Here is a 17,064-nt window from a genome sequence, read left to right on the forward strand (position 1 = left end):
CTCAGGTCCGGTCCGCTAGTAAAAAAAGTTTTTATATTTGCGACTAGTTTGTATTTGTAAACTGCAGGTATAAATGTGTGGCAGAGATCGATAATTCAACGTGATCGCTTGCTGCCATTTGTTTCTTGGACTATCAATGAAGTCTCGGTCTATTCCGTCATGACCGATATGGTATCAATATTAGATCTCAAGTATTTATAGCAAGCGATGGCCATGGCACGTTTTGAGTTCACTTGCGGGCTGAGAGGATTCCATGTTTATCGAGAATTCTGGACTCCAGACATGGAAGACGTTTTGACAGTATGTTATTAAAAATAGCAGAGAAGGAAGGCAATTACTCATGGAGTTTTTTGTTGTTAAGGAAACGAATAGTGATTTGATTTAATAGATGAACAAAAATAATTAAATTTGTTATTGCAAAAATTTATCAAACACAATATTAAACAGATTTCAGAAAATCATCATTGGTTTCCTTAACTTTCTAGCAATAAGTTTCCAAAGCTCATAAAATACTTGTATAACTAATCAGCTCCTACAGGTGATAAAACATAGGTGTTGGCAAGCAGACTTGTTAGCTACTAGATCAGATGGGTGTAGACAGCCTAGTCGTTACATAGATGCACCAATCACAACCAGAAAGTGAAATGCTGCTAAGGTGTACTTTTTATCAGTCTGGGCTCGATGTGAAGTGATCAATGATTATTTTTACTAAACTCGACTGTCAAGACAACTTGACATAAAAAGTAAAAAAATAATCATTGACCCACAAACATACATAGTAACAACAATATTTGTGTTTTTTCACATGATCATTATCAGATGCTCTTGGTGTTGTTATTTATAGGTAGAGTTAGAATCAAACAATGGGATGGATCCAATCGCCATTGGAGTGCAGACCCAAGTTAATGGGTGTATCAGAACAGTTGGTCATTTACCACGGGAGATTTCACGTCATATGACGTATTTTGTAAAACACGGTGGGCTTGTGACATGTTTGATGCATTTTACTGCCATAAAGAAATCTCCAAAACTCCTTGGTGGGCTGGAGATTACTATCAAAGTGTGCACCAGTCACCCAATCAAACAATACTTGGATAGGTCAGTGACTGTGAAGGAAACTCAATTATTGTCTATTCCCAATGATAATGCAATATTACCCCTGCCTTAATCGTGACCAACCACTTGTTGCAAATAACACTATCAGTGAATAAGTTTTTATCGTGACGATTTGACAGTTTGCATTTCTATGGCTGTGGGGCAGGGCTGGTGTAAATTTGACATTCAATTTAAACGATCCATATAATTTTGCAGACTTAAAGAGCTGCTCCAGCCATCCATTGAAGACTGGAATAAGAAGCAAGCCAGTGCCTCACATATTATTCCTGCTCCTACCAAATCCCTCACAAGGCATGCGTCAAGCTCTGATGAAGAAAGCTCTATAATGGCCAGGAAGAAAAGAAGTTCCAAATTGATTGTGTTATCCGATTCAGATTAATTATTTTTACATAAACATATTTTAAACTTATTATATTATATATATTATATTATTAAATTATATTATAAACTTCGAGTAGAACAAAAATCAAAATTTACTTAGCCATTTAATAAACAGCCAGAATTTCAGTAGAGTTGACCAAGAAACAATTCATGGAAGAATATCATTAGGTCTACTGCTATTCAAGTTTGCGAGTGGGTCATCATCTTTGGGCCTTCACGGACTGCATCGGAAGCCCCTGCAGCCTTGAAACCATTGGTGAAAATTTGAGTCTGCTCCGCCTGATTGTAATGGTGGTAAGCCCTCACCATCCACTCACAACTTAGTTCCCTGAGCTGTACTCCCGATTTCAGAATTGTGGTAGCCAGGTCCCCACTGTCATCCTGTAAAAGCGTGTGCTCATACCAGTCATTGAACTGCTTGTTAACAAAATTCTTCAATGACTTGTTCACACTCAAATCCAGCGGCTGTAGGTGGTCCGTGAAACCGGCTGGAACATGTACTACAATAGCATTCAATGATTTGCACTTTTCTTTGAAGGAGGCTGTGAGCTTTGTTTTAGCTGATATGACTGACGAAATGTTTTAAAATTAAAACAGGCAAAACTTATATGCAGTTAAAAAGCTCAGAAAAAAGACATCTTTTTCTTTTAATTTCGAGTATTTGCTAGTTTGTTATGATAGTTTAGTTTCGCTCATGAAATTTTCGCGTGATGATGACTCCGCGAAAACGCGAAAGTTAGATGCCGCGAATACTTTAGTGTCCTAGGGTACGTTAGTTCTACTAAATTTGTCACTTGTTTCCAGGCATGTGATGAAAATGAAAATGAGTAGATGTGAAAAGTTGAGAAAGTCCGCAGAAATTTAAATTTAAGTGGATATAACAGAAAATATTTTTTATTGCGATAGCAAGTTATTGTCTGCTATATCCACCTTGTCCTTGTCAGTAGAATTAGAGAGTCAATGCTACTTAGGAAATGGAGGCAGAAAAGGAACTTAGATTGGCAAGGTTAGCGGGTACTCTCAGAGTTAGACAACTTGCTCGTGAATACGAAGCTTTATTAAAAGATGCTAAGGCCAAAGCTAGTGGTCCTGGGGTTTCAGAAGTAGCAACCAATGTTTCTAAAAAATCTAAAAATGAAACTAAAAAACCTAGAAGTTACTTTAGTGAAGGTGCTGAAGTTCATAGAATTTCTCAAAAGAATTGTAAGGACTACTATGATAATAGGTCTAAGATAATGTACCTCGACGTTGGGTGTAGAGACTCGGGTCATGAGTCAACCGAACATAAATATAGGAGCTGGTATAACAACTCTACTTGATTATTTAGGAATTCTAGTGCTGATAGAGACAGTTTGCATACTATATCTAAGGACAAACTTTTTATCGAGGAGGTAAAAATGTTACAGCTGTTTTGGCCGACAACACCGGCTTTGCGATTGTCGCAATATTGCAAAATGCTTTAACTGTATTAGGTAAAGCCATAAAAGGTATTGACTGTGCCAATAATGGCTCTGAGATTTAAAAAAAATATTTTAACAGGCACCGCAATGATAGAAGTAGCAGCAGTGAAATAAATAAGATTGTGGACAAAAGTTCAGGTAGAAGAGCCAGGACTACACACGTTTTTATCATCATAATAGGAGTGGGAGGATTTTTAATCTAGTCACAAATGACTGGATGATAAAAATAGTAAGTGCAGCAGCGAGGGTTTAGAAGCGCTAGACACGTTATCAACTGCTAGTAAAATTGTTTAATCTGTTTGATTTTTGTTTATAATTAGTTTGCAAAGTTCTGCTAATTGACTAGACAATTTACGTGTGGCTATCTACTGTGTTTTTAATATGCAAACAGCTAATCTTTTTGTTCAAAACCTTGAATAACATATGTAAGTTTGGAAAAGTTTAATAGCAATCAGTCTCTGATAGATTGAGCTACATGCATTATATATATGTTAACTGAGCACAGTCTGAAATAGTGGCTAATGAGCTCAACTGTTTAATATTTACATTGGATGACATACAGTCATACTACTTAAATTGTCTACCAATGTATTTAGTGAAAGCCTGAAAACTGGTGCATGTAGCAAACTTTTGTACAAACACGAAATGTTTGAAATGGAAGCATAATATTTTGCTAAATGAATGTTTGAGTTGCCATGGACCAACAATTTTTGATACATTCAAAAATTTGATAGAAATGAAACTATAGGAAATTGCTGGAATGGCAGTTTACGGTTATCAACAATAACTTTTTAAAACCAAACAACTCTTCACTGACAGAGACAGTAGGAATCTTAAAGGTAAATATAATATAATTTGATTTTGTTTTGATACTTCAACTGAAGTTTCAACAGTAACTGAAAAAACAGCCAACATGCTATATTAACAGTAAAGAGTGCCATCACTCATTCTCTAGCTTCAAACGTGAGAAGACATGCTGTTGAGCTCTGTCTTGCTCAATTGTGCAATTTAATGTTTTATGTGCCCATACCAGTTTGTCAGATGTATCTGTTTTGCATGGCCAGGGCATTTGCCCAAATGTAAGTGAACTGCAGAGCAATATTTTTAATCAGACAAGGAGATCCAGATACTGGAACAATCTGCAGAGCCTCTTCAACCAGACATGGGCAGTGCAATCTATATGAGCTGCCCTTTAAATTGGTAAGTCTTATAAAAATGTCTAATACTAAGGGTAGAAGCCAATCAATGAAGGATGAAGGTGTGGCCTCCATTCTTGATAAGCTGGACACGATTTTAGACAGAATAGAGATGTTTGACTGGCACTTACGCAAACTTGAAAATAAAATTCATACAATAACCCAAAAGGAATCAGATCTCGAGAAAACATTGGATTTCATTGATGGCAATTTGGAGGACCACATCAAGTCTACTGCAACTAAAAAACTGATACTGATAATGTCTTTCGGATAAAAAACTCTAATAGTGTCATGGTCTAATTTATTCATACACACAAATGAAGTTCATTCAAAAAATATTTTAAAGAAAGCCATCAATCAACTTCATGCCTTGGCTCCAAACATCTACTCATTCAACAAATTTATATCAACGATTACCTGCCCCCTGCCCAAGCCAAGCTATTCTACAAAACCAGGAAATTCAAAAATGAACATAAATACAAGTTTGCCTGGACTGCCAATCTAAATATATACTTAAGAAACCTGGTGATTCTTCCCTGATTCACATCAAATGTGAAGACGATCTTAAGCATCTAGAATAAACCATGCCCTGAAAGTCATTGACTAGATAACTCTATGGATATTATGAATCTTAGTATCACATGTGCAAACTACATTATTGATAAATTGGACCCTATTATGTTGGACCCAATTTGCATCCTTAATATTAATGTACAAAATATATGAAAGAAGTTTCAGAAATTGGACACTATGAACTCTTCACTCACCAAACCATTTGATGTTTTATATCTAACTGGAACTTTTATTTATGATAATGAAACACCTTACTTTCACATACCTAACTATTCTTTTACAGGTTTTTAGAGACCGAACCGATCTGGAGGATTGGAGCGTAAATACGCAGTGGTACAGCTAACAACATTGAAAGCTGGGAAATAGAATTTACAGGCTAGGAAGCCTTACAGATAACTATAAACGGCGGTATGTTCACTCAACTTGAAACTGGCCTCACTCTCTTAATCATCTATTGACAACCATCCTCGAACAAATTAGAATTCTTAGATGAGCTGGATAAATATCTTGAAAATGAAGGCGGAATAGAACAGATCGTACTAAGAGATATCAATATTGACATTTTAAAATCTACTCAAGTGAGTAGATTGTATTATAAAATTTTAGCGCATTCCAACTATCTTTATACTGTCACCATTCTTGCTTGCAAAAAAGCTTGTCTTGACCACATTATCATAAACTTTGGCAATTTTTCCATACAGAGTGGTATCATTCATATTGACATAAGCGACCATTTGCCAACTTTTTTTGGTCTGGACCCCACCAACTTCAGACCATCTTCCTCAGACAATCATTCATATCATCGATCTTTTAAAACCTATTGCAAACAAACTATTACTTCTGATCTTTTTAACACCAACTGGCACTCAAAACATGAAACAAACTCTACTGAAACAAAGTATAAGACTTTCTTAGAGATATTTGAAACCATTTGCAACAAGCATGCTCCTTTCATTAATACCTCTTCATCACCCAATCACACAACTAACAGAAAACCTTAGATTTCAGCTCGTATATACAAGCTTATTTATTTTAAAGCGACACTACCTCTACTACCAAACACTCAACTCGCTACTTAACTCAAAGTTGAAAATTCGATACAAAAAATTAAGGAATCAAATAACCATGGAGCTCCACAATGCCAAGTTAAACTATTTTGAATCCTTAATAAAAAGTGCATCTGGACCTAAACACTGCTAGCAAATTTTAAACAATGGGATTGGTATAACTAAATCATTATCATCAGCCCAAAATCTATAAAACACGATGAAAAAGAACTGACTACAGAGATTGATATAGCCAACACCTTCAACAGCTATTTTACTTCTATTGGTCCGTCCCTGGCACAAAATTTTGAAAAGTTTAATCAGAATCCAGTAGAGCTAACACAAAGGATATCAACTAAAAGTTTAACTTACAAATTATTGCAAGTCAGCGTAAATAATGTACCAAGCTTCGGAAAAAGGTTAATCCAGCCAAAGAAACCAGATTTTACAACATTCCATCAAAATTAGTTAATGATGCGGCAGAAGCTATTGTTCCTGTAATAACTGACATTTTAAGCTCTAGCTTAACAACTTCTCCAGTACCAAGTAAAATGAAAATAGCTAAAGTAAAACCCTTGTTCAAAAAAAGCTCAAATAAATTTTGCTCTAATTACAGACCCGTTAGTTTGCTACCAGTACTAAGTAAGATAATTAAAAAAGCTGTAAATATACAGACTATGGAATACTTTGAGAGTAATTTACTGCTTAACAATAGCCAATATGGTTTTAGGAGAAATCGCAGCACCATGGATGCACTAATTAAATTAACTGATAATGTTTTAAAATCCTTTAACGATAGTAAATGTGTTTTTGGCATCTTTCTAGATTTTAGTAAAACCTTTGACACAATGGATTGTAACATATTGTACTCAAACTCCACAATCTTAATTTTGACATCACTGCAATTAACTGGATCTAAAGCTATCTAACAGAACATTAAAAACACACTATTATTGGTAAAACTTTATCTTCTATACTAGAATAACATGTGTTGTACCTCAAGGTTCGATCTTTATTCCAACTCTTCTTTTAATTTACCTAAATGATTTAACAAATGTCACCAACCTTTTCACACCTTTGCTCTATGCAGATGACACTAATATATTTTTCGAATCCTCTAACATCAACGAGCAGATAGATTGTTTAAATAACAAACTTCTTGCAATTCAAAACTGGTACATTTCTAACAAACTCACCTTAAAAGTTGATAAGAGTAATTTCATGTTACAAAAAAATTCATCTAGCTAACACTCATCCCTTTTTCATTTTCAACTAACCAATTTGTCAGACAGATCACACTAAATTCTTAGGTATTTCTATTTATTCTAATCTCACTTGGAAAAAAAACACATTGAATATTTACTAAAACAACTGAGACCCTTATCAGGCTTACTCTACCGCACATCTGAATATTTACCCCGCAAACCTCTGTTTTTATTATACAATTCCATGGTTAATTCTAAAACTTTCATAAAGCATTGAGGCACGAGCCAATGCACTTCCCACCCAATTTACCAAATTTAATAACACTTCAACAGCGCATGATAAGGACCATTCACAAAAGACCCCGCCTCAACCACACCAAACTTCTTTTCAAATCATCATCCATACTACCTCTCAGTTTACTACTATAACCATACTTTTAGCCCATCATGAATGTCATTGTAATTACATACCTCGCATAATATATCAAACCCGATTCTCAAACTTCTGTCTAAATCTCTCACAATCTTCTTCTCGCGCAGGCCATCGCAAGGTGGATTACCAACGGGTCATTTATGGAACCAACTTCTTAAGACTATTGAAAGCATAGAGAAGGTTGCTAGTTTCAAGGGAGAACTTAGGTTGCATCTTTTAACAGGTGAATGAAACCTAATTACCCATAAAATTGACGTTGATTACAGGATGACGGCAAGCCCAATGTCTTGACTAGCTATGCTATTGCGTATTATCAGCTTCATCTCTCTTCCAGCTTTTTTCTTTTGTTTAACTAATTTTGTTGACAAAAATAAATGACAAATCAAAAATCAAATGTTTTGACTGTGGTAGATGGTAGTGAGTTAAAGGTAGAGAGTAAAGCAAAAGTTTAGTTGAAAAGTAGATTAAAATATGTGGTTACTGAGGTTCATGTTATAAAATAATGGACCAAAGACGTTCTGAGCATAAATGTGTTGAGACAGTTAAAATTATTGGCTGTTTTAAATGCATTATGCACCAAAGATTTTAAAAGGTTCATTGCCGTCTCCTAGATTTATTACTGCTAGTTTATCTCAGCATCTTTTAGATGATGGCAAGTTGCAAAACTTTACAAATAAATCTGATAGAGAAGGTAAAATTCCGGAGACAGGAAGGACAAGAATGAATGGCGATCAGGAAAGATATCAATGAGGAATAGTACCAGCTGAAAAAAGTGAATTCACAACGGTGCATGCTGGTAGCACAAGCTACGCAGAGACAAATCAGGGTAAGTTTTAAGCTTTTTTTGAACCAGGTGATCAGCTTTCCTAATGAGGTTCTATCAGGTTTCATGTCACATGAAGTCATTCAACAGCATAAACACGCCTTTGCTCAACCCAAGTTGAAGATTGAGGAGCAGTACAGAAAAGCTATTACAACTGTAGAGGTCAGTAAGTGCCAACTCTTACTGGAGATAAAGAAAAGTGAAATGAGCAATAGTTCAAGGACGCATTGGCAAACTTGGCTACCCTGAAGGACAAAGTTTTAAAAGTTGATAAGCTACCTGCTATCTAGGTTAAAGTAAAGTTACCTAGAGACAACCAACTGTGCGTTTGCAAGAAGCTCATTTAGCTCCCACGCCTCAAATCAGGAGGGTGCAGAGAATACCGTTTTGACAGTAACTTGTACTAGCTGCGAGGCTAGTAAAGCATAGGCAAAACCACTTACAGAAAACAAGCTGTCTGTTGGCCAAGTGGCTCACTTAGCTTACTACACTTCAAATCATGGAGGTGCGGAGAATGCTGTTTTGGCAGAAACCTGTAATAGCCGTGAGGCTGGCCATGGCGAAACATTTGGCATGGTAGCTCACAAACATACTTTTCGGGCCAAAGCGATGGAAGTGCAGAATCTTCTGATAGAAAAAGAGCCAGGCTCTGAAAAGAAGTTAAAGATCTACCCTTTGTTTGATTAAGATGGCCCAAAGATGTTGGTAGGAGGAGAGAGTGACATGGCTGCCTAGTTGAAACATGGGAGCTGTCAAAACAAGAACAGTTATATACTTAGAACTTGCAAATTAAAGCTGAATATAACATCTTAGGCTGGTAAAAACTACTATGGCCTAGAAAGTAAGTATGGGAAAATATGATTCAACTCAAATAGGTAAAGCTAAAATCAATTTTAGTATGGGGTTAACATCTGGTTCACAGGCTATCTTCAAGCTCATGTGTGATTACTACTCTTCCGTTTAATACCTTGGGTATTAAACTTAAATACTCAATTGTGTTTAATACCACAGTGTATTTTGGTCTCAATTCCTCTTTGGCCTGGCTGAGCTAGTTGATATAATCATCCAAACAATTTTGTAGCTGAGCACAATTACTACGCGACGTGTATACACATGGAATACATCTACGGTGAGTCCTCATGTTTAAGCCGTGCGACATGTGCTCACAAACAGATGATTTATGAAAGAAAAAATAACCCTCCAACAAGCCGTCTGTGGTATCTAGCCACCCTTACCAACAAGCCGCATATGCCAACAAACCGCGGCTAAAAACTGAGGTTTTATCATCCTTGACCCCTTGGGAGCGACAGTGTTGAGATGGGTTTTGCTATACCCCTGTCCTTTTGAATAATAATTTAGGCTACATCAGTAAGAGTGAAAAGAATTTCCTTTTACCTCCAAGATTGAATTAAAATTCCTAAACCCTTGTATCAAGAACTTACTTGCCATGTCTCAGCTAGATTTTTAATGCGCTGTTAGAGGGCTTCATGTTTATTGAAAGATGCAAGTCAAGAATGAAAAGGTGTTAATAACCTATGACTGTTGTGAGTTAAACATAACTCATCATCTTCATAGATAGAAGTTTCGTTTGGAATTTAAATTTATTTAGAAAAATACAAAAAACACCCTAAAAATTTAATGTCATGAATTCAAATTAAATAAAATCTTCCCTGGTAATTTGAATAAGATTGTGAAGTTAGCTTATCCGCTTTGCCTCTGTCTGTTGTTCGGCTGAAAGGAAAATCCTATACTTTACCGAAAATCAGAAGAGCAATAAATTCTTCTTTAGTCTAAAGTATTACATAGACATGACATTGAAAATAAATGAGTAGGTCGCCAAAACCCTCATAATTAAAGTGTATCATGAGTACGGTTCTATATGGTTATAGCGCGGGAGCTGAGCAGAGACCGCTTTTATCGAGAAGCCGCCTTGAGCCCCATGTGTGTGCATGTGTTTATGCGCGTGCGCGTGAATGTATGTATGCGTGCGTAAGCATGTTTTTGTGAGCGTGTTTGATTGTGCCTTTGTTTTTTGTTGTGCGGGTGTGTCCATGTCTGTTTATTTCTGCTACTGTGTGTGGGATATTATGTAAATATCTGAGGCTTCCTAGTAATTAGCCAGTAATAAGGTACTGGCAATCATGGAAAGCCCGGGCCTTGAAAAGCTAGCTTTTCACAGGAAAGCCGAGAAACTAATGGTGTGTTTACACTAGCTGATTTTGTCACCGATTTTGTCGAGCTCCGGCAAATTTGATGAGTCGGTGTCAGCTTTGATAGGTGTGAACAGAATGATTGGTGTCGGCACCGATCTAAAAGTCGGTGTCGGTGAAACCCAGCAGTGGTTGCACCGACAAATCGGACGCTCATCAGCCAATCAGAAGCCAGGAGCCTCTGATTAAATGAGCCTAGGCTTTAATGAGAGGTCTAGGGCTAGGTTTATTCGCGCTCTCTATGATAGTGAACCAGCATGGCTAGCAACGATGTGAATGCGAAAGTACAAAAGATCAAGGAGTTCGTTGATAAAACAAGTTGATACAGACTTGTTTATAGAGCAACTAGAGTCGAGGTGATTTATTTTGAACCATCGGCTTCCAGAAGCCCACACAAAGGCTCAAGAATTTTATGTTTCGCTGGCCCAGTTAATGAATTCAACTGGTAAGTTGCTTTAACTTGTATTTAAATTGATTAAAAGTGAATTGCCAGTTGTATGACTACTACTAATACTACTACTAGTTCTACTACTAGAACTACTGTAAAGTAATTTGCCGGCCTTTACTTAGCACGATCCAGATTATTTCATACCGAAATAAATTGCGTGTGATTTCATTCAATGTTTTGGTAGTGCTATAATAAATGCTATAATAAAAAGGACGACACTTATAATAAAATATTTACAGACATATAAAATATATACAAACATATAATTACAAGAAGTGTAAAGTATTGACCCGGCGTCCACCACACTACTACCACTAATATACATTCACCATTCAATCTTCTTCTTTTTTCATTTTATTTTTTATAACTACTCGGACGAAAGAACTGTACGTACAGTTTTTTTTTTGGACTTTCATTATTCTTTCATTGCCTCATCATTCATTCATTGCTCAGTATTTTATTCATTCCTTGAATTATTATGTGCTTAATAAAATGTGTTTATTTACTTTTCCGCATAATGATGTTGTGTAGATGTGGCATGGACATAGCAACAATATCACCATGTGTTCTGTCAGGCTTTACATGGCTACTCACCAACTGTTATCACTGTCACTATATATTACATTATGTTTATATTACAGTACAACTAATGAAAGCTAAATATGCTAACCTCAGAACCTATTTTGTAAAGAAATACAAAATGGTGCAGCAGAGCAGTCGCTCTGGCGCGGGATCAGCTCAAGTGTATACGCCTTTGTGGCCATACTATGAGCGCCTCCCATTTCTGAGTAGCACTGTAGATATGCATGAAACTGTATCTTCCATTGCACCACAGCCAGAGCCTGCAGTAGATGATAACCTGCCTGTAAGGCTATTATGTTCCTGAAATATTAATATATATGTGATCAGCTTTCAGTGTGTCAAGTTTCTTGCATGAGTAATTGCTGATAATGAATCCACGCTTTGTTAAATCAGTGTCTTTTCCTTTTGGGACTCTGATGATAATAATGATACGCTCAGTACAGCAAGTACCTCAGCACCACCATCTACCTCAGTGGGCTCTGTTGCAGCCTCCACTGTAGCTGGACGAAGTGGTCAGAAAAGATCAAAGCCTACTTCTGCTACCGCTGCTGTTGCTGAACAAATGACCTCCACATTCGGAGAGATGGTGGCGGAAAAGAAGAAGAAGGCCACTAATAAGTATTCACATTTTGGTGCAAATGTTGTGACTCAGATCAACTTACTACCAACACCATTTCAGAGGGGTCAACTGCCATGGTACAAATCCAACAGCTCCTTCACAACATCGCTTTCAATATCACAGATATTCAATGATCACATAACACCCAGCACAAATCCCAGTACATTCCTGTTCCAACCCAGTTCAATTATGGTTCAGCCCAATCACATGTAACTCAAACCCAATCATCCCAATTCAATCATGGCCCAGCCCAATCATGTGTACCTCAAATCCAATCACACCTCTTCAATCCTGGCTCAGCACAAACAACCCAAATCCAATCACCACCATTCAATCCTAGGCCAGCACAAACAACTCAAATCCAATCACCCCCATTAAATCCTGGCCCAGAACAAGCAACCCAAATTCAATCACCCCTATTCAATTATGGTCCAGCCCCATCACATGCAACTCAAATCAAATCACCCCCATTCAATCATGACTCAGCCCAATCACCCCAAAATCAAGAAATTCCTTGGTTCAATATTAGTCAAACTCAGTCACTTGCCCCTAAAACTGAGACTCCCTAAAGATATCTGAAGATGTGTATATTTGTCTTAGTGGATATTAAAATAAACATGAACATGTTCCTTGAACACATGATAACTATTATACTACATGTACTATATAAACTAAATATACCATAGTACTAAAACTGTGGCACCATTCGTTCTTGCCAAGAGACAGCTCCTATAGTGTTAACATATTGACGGTATGCATGACAGACTGGGCTGGCTGCTGCAGTCGGCTTTCGAGCAAAAGGGGCAGTCCTGGCAGCTGTTATCCTTAATCTTGATCCTCATCATTTTGAGTCTGAGGTGGTGCACATTGTGGTGGTGTTCTTGACTTCCTCAGGAGGTTGTGCAAAATGCAGCAAGCCAAAACTAAATTTTAGTCTTTTCTGGCTCCAGATCAATCCTACGCAGTACAATTTGCCAAGTATTTGCAAGAATAACAAAAGAATTTTCAATCAATCATCTCAATCTTGAGAGTCTGTAGTTGAATATCTGCAATAGATATATTTAATTATGTAATAAATTTATAATTATACAACAAATAAATATATTGTGATTATATATCACAAGACTATTCATATACACACCCTTCGCTCATGATTCAAAATGCGTTTTGGACAAGGACGCATAATATAGGTTTGCAGCTGGAATGCATCATCCGCCAAGATGACATGTGGTAGTGCCTGATTGGAATTGGGGGACATCGATCAGCGGGCAAGTTTAGGGTATTGCTTTCAATTCCTAGCTGCAAGGTGGATCTCTCAAATACACCACCAACTCAAGCTCTACCTTGTGCTCCAACATCAGCATAAGTGAATCTGTAAGCATAAATTTAACCACTTTAAATATTTCTCATCATACTCTTGAAGTATTAAAGTATCAACATGCAAAGTTTGGTTCGGGTGAGTTCAAGCTGGATGGGTAGTCCAACCATGATGGTCATGCTTAAAAAAGTATCAAAAGATTGCACACACACCCAGTAGTTAGTTTCATTGTTACACTCATGAATAATTGGCATCACACATAGCCATGAGTATTATTGACTCCTGTGTTTATGATTGTGAAATTCAGAACCTGCATGCCAAGGCTTCGTCATAATGATATGCTTCCCATCAAGAGCCCCTGCAACAAAAGGACACATTGTGTATGTGTGTGTGCGTGGCTTGAATAATTGGGAATTTTCACAGAACCCACCCAATGAATTAGGAAAGTTCAAGTTGTCCTCTAGTTGCCTGGAAATCTCAATCCATTCTTGCTCTGTGGTAGGTTTCTTGAGATAATGAGCACACAAAGATGTGTAAATGGTGTGCATGTTTTTGGTATGATTACAGACAGGGAGGCGACAGATATACACCAATCATAATGGAGTTGTGTCATACTTGTCCCAGTCGCTAAACACCTCAGTGTCACCATCAGTCTTTGTTCAGCACTTATGCTGACTCGGAGTGCAGTGTTCTCCTTGGCTATAAGAGGTTCTACCTTTCTCAATATCAGATCGAATTGTTTGCGTGTCATTCTGAAATAATTTCTGAATGTTCCAACACGATTTGATGGAAGTCCACTGTCATCATCATCCTCATCATCATCATCATCATCATCATCATCATCAACATCATCATCAACCTCATCATCATCATCATCATCATAATGTATCAGTAGTGGCATAGTGCCATAATAAGCAACACTCCTTTGCCTTGAGCTTATGATAGGGCCTGTCCATGTACGATTCTTCTGCCTATCTGAATGGTTCTGCATAAAACACATGAGAAGATTGAGACCACTAAATGACGGAATAATATCATCATTAAACATACTCACACTCTGACCAACAATTTTGGTTCCAGCCATCACTGAAAACTGATCACAGTGAAGCTATTGAAAACCATTACCAGTTATGTTATAGTAGTGAGTGTAATAATAATAATATTATTTAAATAAATAAATAGTAGTAGATTAGACTGGTACGTATGTTGATAGCAGTCGCGACACGCAAACGTACACCAAAAAGCTCCTTGCGTACACACACAAAACAATAACTAATAACTAGTACTACTACTACCAACAAAAAACAACAAAATAAATATTATAACAAACAAACCTGTTCTTCCTCCTCCATCATACAGACTGTCAGAGCTGCCGCAGCCGATCTTGCCATCAACAAAATTTCATCGTCATCGGAAGACTCCATGAGGCATACAGTAGTTGCTTCTAGCGGTAGTAATAGGAGCAGCAGTAGTAGTGTAGTACTAGTATATAATTTTCCACATCAAGCACGTTGATTTTTATGTGTCCTCGTCTTCGCGTGGTCGGGTGATGGTCAGAACGGTGAAGAGCTGTGATTGGCTGTTGCTTCAGGCAAAAATAGTTCGATCGTTGCAATGTAAAGGGGGAGTCGGTGTCAGCACCCATACGTGAAATGTCTGAGGTATGAATCAGCCAGTGACAAAATAGGCCAGTGTAAACATACCATTATAGGTCTCGCTATATAAGCAGGCGTTAAACAGATGCTTGACAGAAGGCTCCGCAGAAGAGCAAGTGAGCTTATGATCTGTATTGCCGTGTTTTTATTGACAAGCAATTTGCGCTGTAGAGATCGGACTTGAGAGTCCATTGGGTAGCAGTGAGGCTGCTGATCTGGTTTGCCTACGGGTTGGCAGTAGGGACTGCCGTGAGATCAGTGACAGCATCATGTGGTGGGCGTGTATTGCTCTGGTGGTGAAGGCTGGTGGCAAAGGGGAGGTTGGTGTCATCGTAGCAGCTTGGTGCTGCGCAGCAATATCCTTGTTATATTGGTAACACTGTGTGCCTACGTATTTCAGTGTCTGTGCATGCAAGCGTGCGTTTTGTGTTTGCTTGTGTGTGTTTCTGTGTGCTTGCACGTTTGTGTGTGTTTTTTGTTTTTTCTGCATGCCTGCCGGAGTGTGTGGTCGTATGTAAATTTGATATGCAATCAGATTCAGTGATAATAACTCGGATTAGTGACCTTGACCTACAAACTTTTTTAAATTTTGTAAATAAGTCAACATTAATTAAATTAACGTTGTTCATTTCAATTAGGCTGTTCAACTGTCAGATGGTGACCATGATTGCTATTATAAACAGTTGCTTATTCAGAAAATAGAAGGGTATGTGTGAGTTTAGGCATGTATGAGTGTTCAGGTGTGTTTGCCTCTGTTTATGTTAGTGATTATTAGTAGATTTGCTGTCATTGACCTTAAAACTTTTTTTCAATTGTAGTGAGCATCAATGTGGTAAACTTTGTGTGTTGGACCAAATTTTTCAAATCTGTTAGGAGGTTTTCATGGGTTTCATAGAAAAGCGTTTAACCAGAAGGTAGAAGGTACTCTCAAACTATAAACATGCTGTTGTTTAGGCATACTTTATAGCGAAACTGGTTGCATACGTATGGATCAACAACACAGTGCAGTTTATGTTACATGCTTCTTAAACACAATGGTTTTGTAAGCTTTTGTCACCAAATATGATCAGGTGTGAATAACGGTTTTTAGCTAGTGTAGCTACCAAAATATTATCACAGTATGAAAAGATGATTTTGAACTATGGCTTGTACCCAAATATGATCAGGTATGAACAGATAGTATTTAGCTATTGTATTTACCCATATATGATCAGAAGGCTTTAAGCTATTGTGGTTACCCGAAAATGATGCAGTACAAACAGATGTATTCTAGCTACTGTAGATGCCCAAACATGATCAAGTGTAAACAGCTGGTTTTGAGGTAGGTTGTTACCCAATTATGATCGAGTGTGGACACACTTTGGTAGTGGAAATGACATCAAACTACACTCATGTATCGTCACGCGATTGGCCAATCATACTGTCAAAGATTCAATCGGTTACCTTTATTCTCCACAAAAATTAACACACGGAGGGTGTTAGCCGGAAGAATATATATTTGTCTAATATATATATATATATATATAAATTGTTTCCTCAACCTAGATACCCCGTATGGGTGGTAAATTCTGCTCTAACTCGGGTCTCCTACCAGAGACCTGGGAGTTTGAGCACTCACCTCAAGATCTTAGCTGTTCCCAATAACGCACTTTTCTGCAACTCACCTGAGTTGATTTTTGTTGGTATTTGGGCAAGCCACATTTTATGCGCCGGTGTTATTGCGGCCAGTGCCCCAATGAATACTGGGATTACAGTTGTTCTTACATTCCATCATTTTTCAATTTCTTCTCCAAGAGGGAAATATTTCTCTACCTTTTCTTTTTCTTTGCTGGCTATATTGTAGTCATTGGGTACTGCTATATCTATTATAGTAGCCCTCTTGTTCTCCTTGTCTACCACCACTATATCTGGTTGGTTTGCTAGGACATGCTTGTCAGTTCGGATGTAGAAGTCCCAGAGGATCTTAGCGCGGTCATTTTCATTGACCTTACCAGGAGCT

This window comes from Watersipora subatra, chromosome 2, assembly GCF_963576615.1.
Source record: "Watersipora subatra chromosome 2, tzWatSuba1.1, whole genome shotgun sequence".
NCBI classification, from domain to species: domain Eukaryota; kingdom Metazoa; phylum Bryozoa; class Gymnolaemata; order Cheilostomatida; family Watersiporidae; genus Watersipora; species Watersipora subatra.